We start from the raw sequence: 7,649 nt of genomic DNA, 5'->3' as shown, positions 1-7,649 counted from the left end.
AATGAATTGAATGAGCTGAAATGCGCTGAAATGAGCTGAAAAGCGCTAATTTTTTAAAATTTTCAGCGCAAAAATGTTATAATTTTGCGCTGAGATGCGCTGAAACTTTGTAAGAAATCTAATCAAATTTCAGCACTTTTCTTAAAATTATTTGGTGGATTTAAACGCTTTTTGACACCAATTCCTCATTTTCGAACCATTTAAGTATCCTTATATATCGATTAAATTGTTCTTACAAAATGCGCTGAAAAGCGCTGAAGATATGTAAGAAATGCGCTGAATTTTCAGCGTATTTTTTACATAATTTCAACGCATTTCTTCCTAAACTGTCTATTAAAATAAAATCAAATTAAATAGGAGGAGTTTCAGGAAACATTGGGGCAGTGGCTTGAGTGAAGGCTGCTGCGGCACTGGAGAGCTGGGTTCGATGCTCAGTGATAGCTATTTTTGAAAAAATTCAGTGGTTTTCAGCGCATTTCTTGCAAAGTTTCAGCGCATTTCAGCACATTTCAACGCATTTTTATGTAAGTTCTTTTGCGCTAAACTTTTTGAAAAATCAGTGCATTTCAGCAAATTTCTTACATAATTTTTCTCGACCCGGGTGGCTACAACCGCATCTGAATTAAATTGCCCCTGCTTGTCGGTCGAGAGAAATTTGTCCGACTTTGGTCGGTTTCTTTCAGGTCTAATTTTTGATCGCTAGCGCGGCTGTCTTGTTTCTATAGTTTGGAAGCAGGATGCTTCACGCTTGATGGAATAAAAAATTCAAATTTAATCATTCAAATACAACTTTTGAAAATCATACATAGTCGTAAATGATTCATAGAATGATTCGTAAACGATTCATTGCATTCAATCAAACAGCCCGAGTTGACCATCCAAAGCATTGAGGTACTGAACCATTGTAAATCCATATACTGTATATAGCCATATATAGCCATTTTTACACCTGTAAATATTATGTTCATGTCAAAAAAAAGACTGATCAGTCTATTTTTCAGAGTAAAATTGGTATTCTGTTTTTAACCTTATTTTGATCTGTCCATTTCTATTTTCACACAAATATCAGCTAATTAACATTATTGTAAACCTCTTGTCAGCCTAAAACCATTCTGTTCTGAACCTGTTTCAGCTCTGATTGTCAGCCTAAAATACGCTGTTTTTAACCTGTTTCATCGCTTATTGTCGGTCACACCACAGGCATATTAACACCATTCTGCATCACACCACAGGCATATTCACATCAATCTGCCTCACACCACAGGCCTTTCACACCATTCTGCATCACACCACGGGCTTATTCACACCATTCTGCATCAGAACACAGGCATATTAACACCATTCTGCATTACACCACAGGCTTATCCCACCACACACACAGACACACACACATACACATGCACATGCACACACGCACACACACTTGCACACACACATATATACACACACACGCACACATGCACACACAAAGAGGCACACACACGCACAAGCGCGCGCGCACTGCTAAAGGTTAAAAACAATGTATTTTAGGCTGACAACATTTTCTGATTGAAAAGACGATGTAAAAAATAAATATACAAAATTTGCAAATTACAATATGGGCGCGCACAGATGTAAATACATTGAAAAATTGCAAAATCGCAGCATCATTTGCACAGTGGGCGAATAGAAGTAAAGTACAGCATCGAAAAGACATTGCCAAATTTCAAATACAACATATGCAAAAAAAAACAAAATTTTCAGCCCCCTACCTTAATTCACCCCCACCACTACAATTAATTCACCCTCTTTGAATAAACCTTTTAAGTAACCCGGGAAGTCGTAAATACGCCTGTAAAATGAACCGAGACATCGTAAATACACCTGTAAAAAGATCTGGGACATCGTAAATACACCTATAAAGTGACTCGGGATATCGTGAATACACCTGTAAAGCGACCCGGGATATCGTGAATACACCTGTAAAGTGACCCGAGACATCGTAAATACACCTGTAAAGTGACCCGGGACATCGTAAATACACCTGTAAAGTGACCCGGAACATCGTGAGTACACCTGTTAGGTGACCCGGAAGGTCGAGAATATACCTGCTCTGGTTATACAATTATGCGAACGCACCCCAAAACGCATCCCGAAACATCCAGTATCAGTGAAAGTAGCAGTATGCACACCGTATGTAGTATGCATGCAGTTGTTTAAACTGGTATTGTGTCGTTACAGCAAAATGCATGCATTTTGCATGCTTTTCTGACATGCTCAGCATGCTTTTCTGACATGCTCAGCATGTTTCAACATTTTTGACTTTTTTACACTACTAATTTTACACTGAAATTATTCTGAATAATCTGAATAGCTGTTCTGTTTTTTTTTCTGGGATTAATGACCAACTTTTTAAATGTAAATAAGCTGTTTCAGTACTGGTTTTACAAGATAATTTGGAGATACTCAGGTTCAGTACTGAAATACTCTGGGTGGTATGCCCGAGTAGGTCGTATATGGTTTTCATAAATTCTCAAAAGTCATACAAGGGTTGGAAAACTTTCAAACTTCTATCCACAATCTGTTTTTTCACCCCAAAGCTCAGGGAAATGCAAAAGTTATAATTGCAACAGAAAATAGTCATTGGGTTTAAAAGAACTGAATGCAAGAAAAAGTTTTAATCTGACGCAGTAATCAATAATAAAAGTTGGACACACTGCAAGCTGCCTGAATTATCTTTTGGCGGTCATAGCAAGATGGTCTTAAGAAATGGAGTTATATAATTACCCATGTATTAAATAAAAACCTAAAAAGTTCAGCCACTGGCGATAACTAAAGTTAAACCCATAAAAGCGCCGTGAAACTCAACGCATCACACAACTTATTTCAACGCTCAAAGGGGTGTTGAAAAATTCGCGAATTAATCAAAGAAGGTTCTGTGTGAAGACCCAATTTGCAGCTGTTGAAAAATTTTGAACAAATTGTGAAAAGTTTACTGTTTAATTTTTTTATGAATCAATGAACACACAAGGTCGTCAAAATGGGTAACAGGGGTCATTAAAACACTAGGGGGTTTACGTTTGTTAAGTAGAAGAAGCCGTAAATTTTCGTAAGAATTGCAGCGTATCCGGTGAAAAATTTTAAATCGCGACATTTAATGCGTCCATCGCAACTCTTATCTATTTTTGCAACGATTCAACAAAACTTTAAAAAACCCTATGTTATATAGAATTTTAACCGCAGTCAACGCAATAACTTATAATCATAGTTTCTACCAACTTTTAAAACTCCCACTTCGACCCGAGTAGGTCATAAAGTTAGCTCTATTTATTACAAGTACCCATTAATTTGTGTACCGTGCGGAAAATTGACTATACTTTGAAACAGTGCCACGCATATATCATTCAGACATTGTAATTATTCATACAATATTGCCACGCCATTGAACGATTCGATGGTCAAAGTTCAAATTTCAAGCGTACAGATAACGTGCAAAGCGATGCTCATTTGTTTCGAATGTTCGTTTGAGTCGAAACAACTAACTTTCTCTTACAATAATTCTTACACTAACACAAGTTCTCATTTTCGGTCGTGACAAATTATATTAGTTAAATTGATGTAAACTCTCTTTTTTCCATTGACCTACTGTATCTGGCCTAACATGTAAAGTGCATAAAAGTCAACAAGGCTTAATTAAATTTAAAATGAATACAAATTTCAAAAAAGTTATTGGGGATCAATAATTGGAATTACGTCAAATTTTTGAATTCATGTGGTTGTTGTGTATGGATTCACTTCAAAATTGAGACTTTATTTCATTACATGAAAGGCTTCATCAAATTAGCAATTTGATCTTTAAATGTTTTAATCAATAAATCATTTCCATGTTTTCTGCAAATATTTAAAGAAACTGTTTGAATTAAGATGTTTAATCGCTCTCAAACGAAGTTGTAGCAATTATATTAGTCCTGCCGGTCGTTTTTTAATGCGGTTTTTCGCTTGACCGTTTTTTCGTCTGACGCTTTTGACTTTTCGTCCTCAAAAACGGGATGAACAGGTAGCGCCCAGCGGGCACTAAGTGCTCTTAGAGCCTTTCAGTTCTATTTAAGCTCAAACTCTTTCGGAGACTTATACTTATACTTATGGTGTGAAGGGCGGGTCTTAGAGGTTGAAGACACCCCCACTGTTGACCTCCCCCCCACTTTTGCCCCATCCCCCCCCGCGCTGTTGCCCCTCACCCCAGTGTTGCCCCCCCATCAGCCCGCCCCCGGTGCAACCCCCCCCCCCCCCGTGGCTAGCTACTGACGAACAACCGCTTGCTAAAAACGCAAACTTACATAATGTTTTGCAATTTTTTTCAAGCTTTTTGAAAATTTTTGACATTTGTTGATTTTTTCAGCCCTCGGTGTCAAGGAACCTCCTTTCGGTTTCAATAATAGGTCACTGCATAGTTTCTAGTGTTTATGGAATGGTTTCCACTTTTTAACATTACAAATTTTAGCATTTTTTTTGAAAAAACGTGCAATTTTTTTCAAATTTGTTGACATTTGTTTTTCCTTATTCAGGTCTTGCCTGACCAATTTTTTTAAGCCATGGAATAGTTTTTCAAATTTTATATCAAAATTTTAGCATTTTTGTTTGATAAAACTTGCTTTTTCAAGAGTTATTACTAACATTTTGTGGTTTAGGTTTTTTTCAGCCTCAAGAGCCAAGGAACCTCCTCAAGGGTTTGGAAATAGCTTACTGTATAATTTCTAGATTATATGGAATATATTGCAGGAGTTTAACATAACGAAATTTAGCATATTTTTGACATATTTTTCTGACAAATTTTTGCCTCTTTCTTTTAATTTTTTGACATTTATAGTCATTATTCTGGTTTTTTGAGCCTCAAGGGTCAGAAAACATCCGTTAGTGTTTGATAATAAGTTACTGGAATTTTTTGCTGGCCATTGATTAATTTTCATCATCATATCATAAGTTTTAGGAATTTTTTTAAAAGAAATCTTGAATTGTTTAAAGTTAAAATTTCTTTGTCATCTTTTAGGTTTCAGCTTTTTAGCCTCAAGAGCCGCGGAATTTCCTCTAGGGTTTTTTTAATATGTTACTGCATAGTTTATAGATGTAGTGGCATGTTATTCAATATTTTAATATCACGAACTTTGGCAATTTTTTCAAATTATTTTCAATTTTTTCATAATTTTTTGACTTTTTTCGGTAGCAGAGGCCTGGGACGTCTTTCAACTTTTGATAATAGGTTTTTGCATTGTTTCGCGAGTTAATGGGATGGCGACCAAAATTTTTTTTATGAATCCAGTTTTTGTAATTTCTGGATAAAGTTTAAAATTTTCAAAAAATTTGGAAAATTTTTGTTTTCCAAATGTATGGATATTTATGAGCCTGTGAAACTATTTCAGTTTTCTTTTCAGGTGAAAACTTATCGTTTCTTTATCGTTCGCGTTTTATCTCTCTCTTTATCTCTCTCTCTCTCTCTCTCTCTCTCTCGCTCTCTCTCTCTCTCTCTCTCTCTCTCTCTCTCTCTCCTCTCTCTCTCTTTGTTGATGCCGCATTTCAGCTGCTGTTATGTGGCGTAAGGTCATCATCTCTGATCCTCATTAACAATGAGTTATAGTAGAATTGTTTTTTATCATGAATGACATATCAGGTACGTTTTTATGAAATCATTGTTAATTGCTCTTGAAAGCTACTTGTAGCAAATATATTGATCCTGTTTGTCTTTTATGCAATTTTTCGCTTGGCCGATTTTTCGTTTGACCCATTTGACTTCCGTCTTCAGAAACGAAATAGAGCTAGCGCCCATAGGTCACAAAACCGTGCTAGTTGCCGAAAAACTGCGAAAAACAAATTGTGATTTTTTTAAAGTATACCCGCTCTTGGAAAAACAATTTTGTGTGTTTAGTGTACAAGAATTTTCAAAATTGTCCGAAAATTTAGCTTACGTTGGTTTATTAACCAAGAATTGAGCAAACCTGTTCCATTATAATGAATTTTTTGAGTGGAAAGAAGCTCTTTATGTAAAATTAATCAATATCACAGACAAAAACTACTGAAAAAAAATTTGGAATTTATTTTGAGGAACGGCTAAGCTTTTGTATTAAATACAGAATTTGTAATTAATACAAAAAGCTTAGTTGTTCCTCAAAATGAATTTCCAATTTTTATTTCAGTAGGTTTTGACTGTAATTTTGATTAACTTTACATAACGGGCTTTCACCCACTCAAAAAATTCATTATACTGGAAAGGGTATAATCAATTCGAGGTTAATGAACTAACGCAAGCTGAATTTTCCGACAAATTTGAAGATTCTTGATAATTCATGATAAATATTAATAAATGTGTTTCTGCGCAATTGCAGTGGAGCAGCTTTAGGCTTTCAGTCTGCAGTGTATTAACAGTAGCCTGTTCTCAGCTGTCCTTTTTCTATTATTCCCACACCTCAGACTGTTCATTTGGTGAGCATGAATGCTCTTTTTTGGTGACTATGGCCACTTTTTGCGTCTGAGACTTTCACGTGGTACCGTTATGGCAGCCAACATTGGTCAGGCTATGGCCAACCTGAAGCTATGGTTAAGTAAGAGCTCATACTTACACAGACAGCTTCACGGAGGCAGGGGATTGAACTCTCAATCATTGGCGTGACAATCACACACCTTAACTCTCGGCTATCACGCAAATCTTGATAATTTGCGCTTAATCGTATGAATTCATGTTGAATATTGTTAAAAGGTGATTTTCATTTCTTACAACTTAGTGTATCTTGCCATGTCGAGGTAAACGTTTCTTGGTTATCTTGCCAAATCTTGACTCTTAATACCAATGCAAAGATCTTGCATGTTCGTACAAATCGTGATGTTTCATGGCAAGTACCATGTCAAGATTTTGGCAAGATCTATCAACATTTAATGTTTCTTATCAAGGTGTATCAATTTTTAGTTGACTGGGTAGAAGCGAGTGATTTGATTTAGGCAGTTTTCTTACTTATGGTGTCCTCATTTAAATATACCGATAAACTTCTGTGCACTGAAAACCTTATGTACAAATAATCGGTTCAGCTGTAGCCATGGAAGCTGAATTATTTAACAGCTGTGGTTTATACTGGTATCATATAATTTTTACCAGTAGGTCAAAATGATTGACAAATAGCCTTTTCTTCATATAGCTTTGTATAGCTTTTTAACTCTGCCTTTGACATGAAAAGTTTTAATCTAATCCAATATCAATCTTTAAATAGGCCTTGCAAAGTGAAATCGTTCGTGTGCAAATGTGGCCTTAAGTTTGCAAAAGTTGCAAAGTCGAGAGGCGACCACGCGGGAGAGAGTGGGCAAGACCAGCACCCTCTGTGCGGAGGAAACGCGTGAACAGGGCACACAGGAAGCCGCATCCTGGGAGAACAGGGAAAGAGGGAAAAGAGGAAGAGAGACAAGGAAATACAGAGAATAACAAGAGCAGGAAAAGAAGGAGGAGGAGTAGGAATTGTGTATTTGATTGCTTGCACTTTATGACGTCAGAACAAATTCTATCATTCTCTGATTTCTCCTGTTTTGTTGCCCAACTTGAATAATAGGAAGCAAAGTTGGGTGATTGGAAATAAGGGAAGAAATTGGCTGAGCGAGGAGAGGGGGGGAGGGGGGGGGGGTAGGGGAAAGGG

General features: G+C 36.5%; 2 protein-coding genes across 4 annotated transcripts in view; both read right to left on the bottom strand.

Moving 5' to 3' along the window:
- LOC142343235 (uncharacterized) overlaps positions 1-7,649 on the bottom strand; it is a 595,961-nt gene that overhangs the window by 236,126 nt on the left and 352,186 nt on the right. The gene's annotated exons all lie outside the window — the stretch shown is intronic.
- LOC142343234 (uncharacterized) overlaps positions 1-7,649 on the bottom strand; it is a 374,820-nt gene that overhangs the window by 188,604 nt on the left and 178,567 nt on the right. The window lies entirely within an intron of this gene.

This window comes from Convolutriloba macropyga, chromosome 7 (genome assembly GCF_964194025.1).
Source record: "Convolutriloba macropyga chromosome 7, txConMacr16.3, whole genome shotgun sequence".
In the NCBI taxonomy this organism is placed as follows: domain Eukaryota; kingdom Metazoa; phylum Xenacoelomorpha; order Acoela; family Convolutidae; genus Convolutriloba; species Convolutriloba macropyga.
This window is presented reverse-complemented; position numbering and strand designations above follow the sequence as displayed.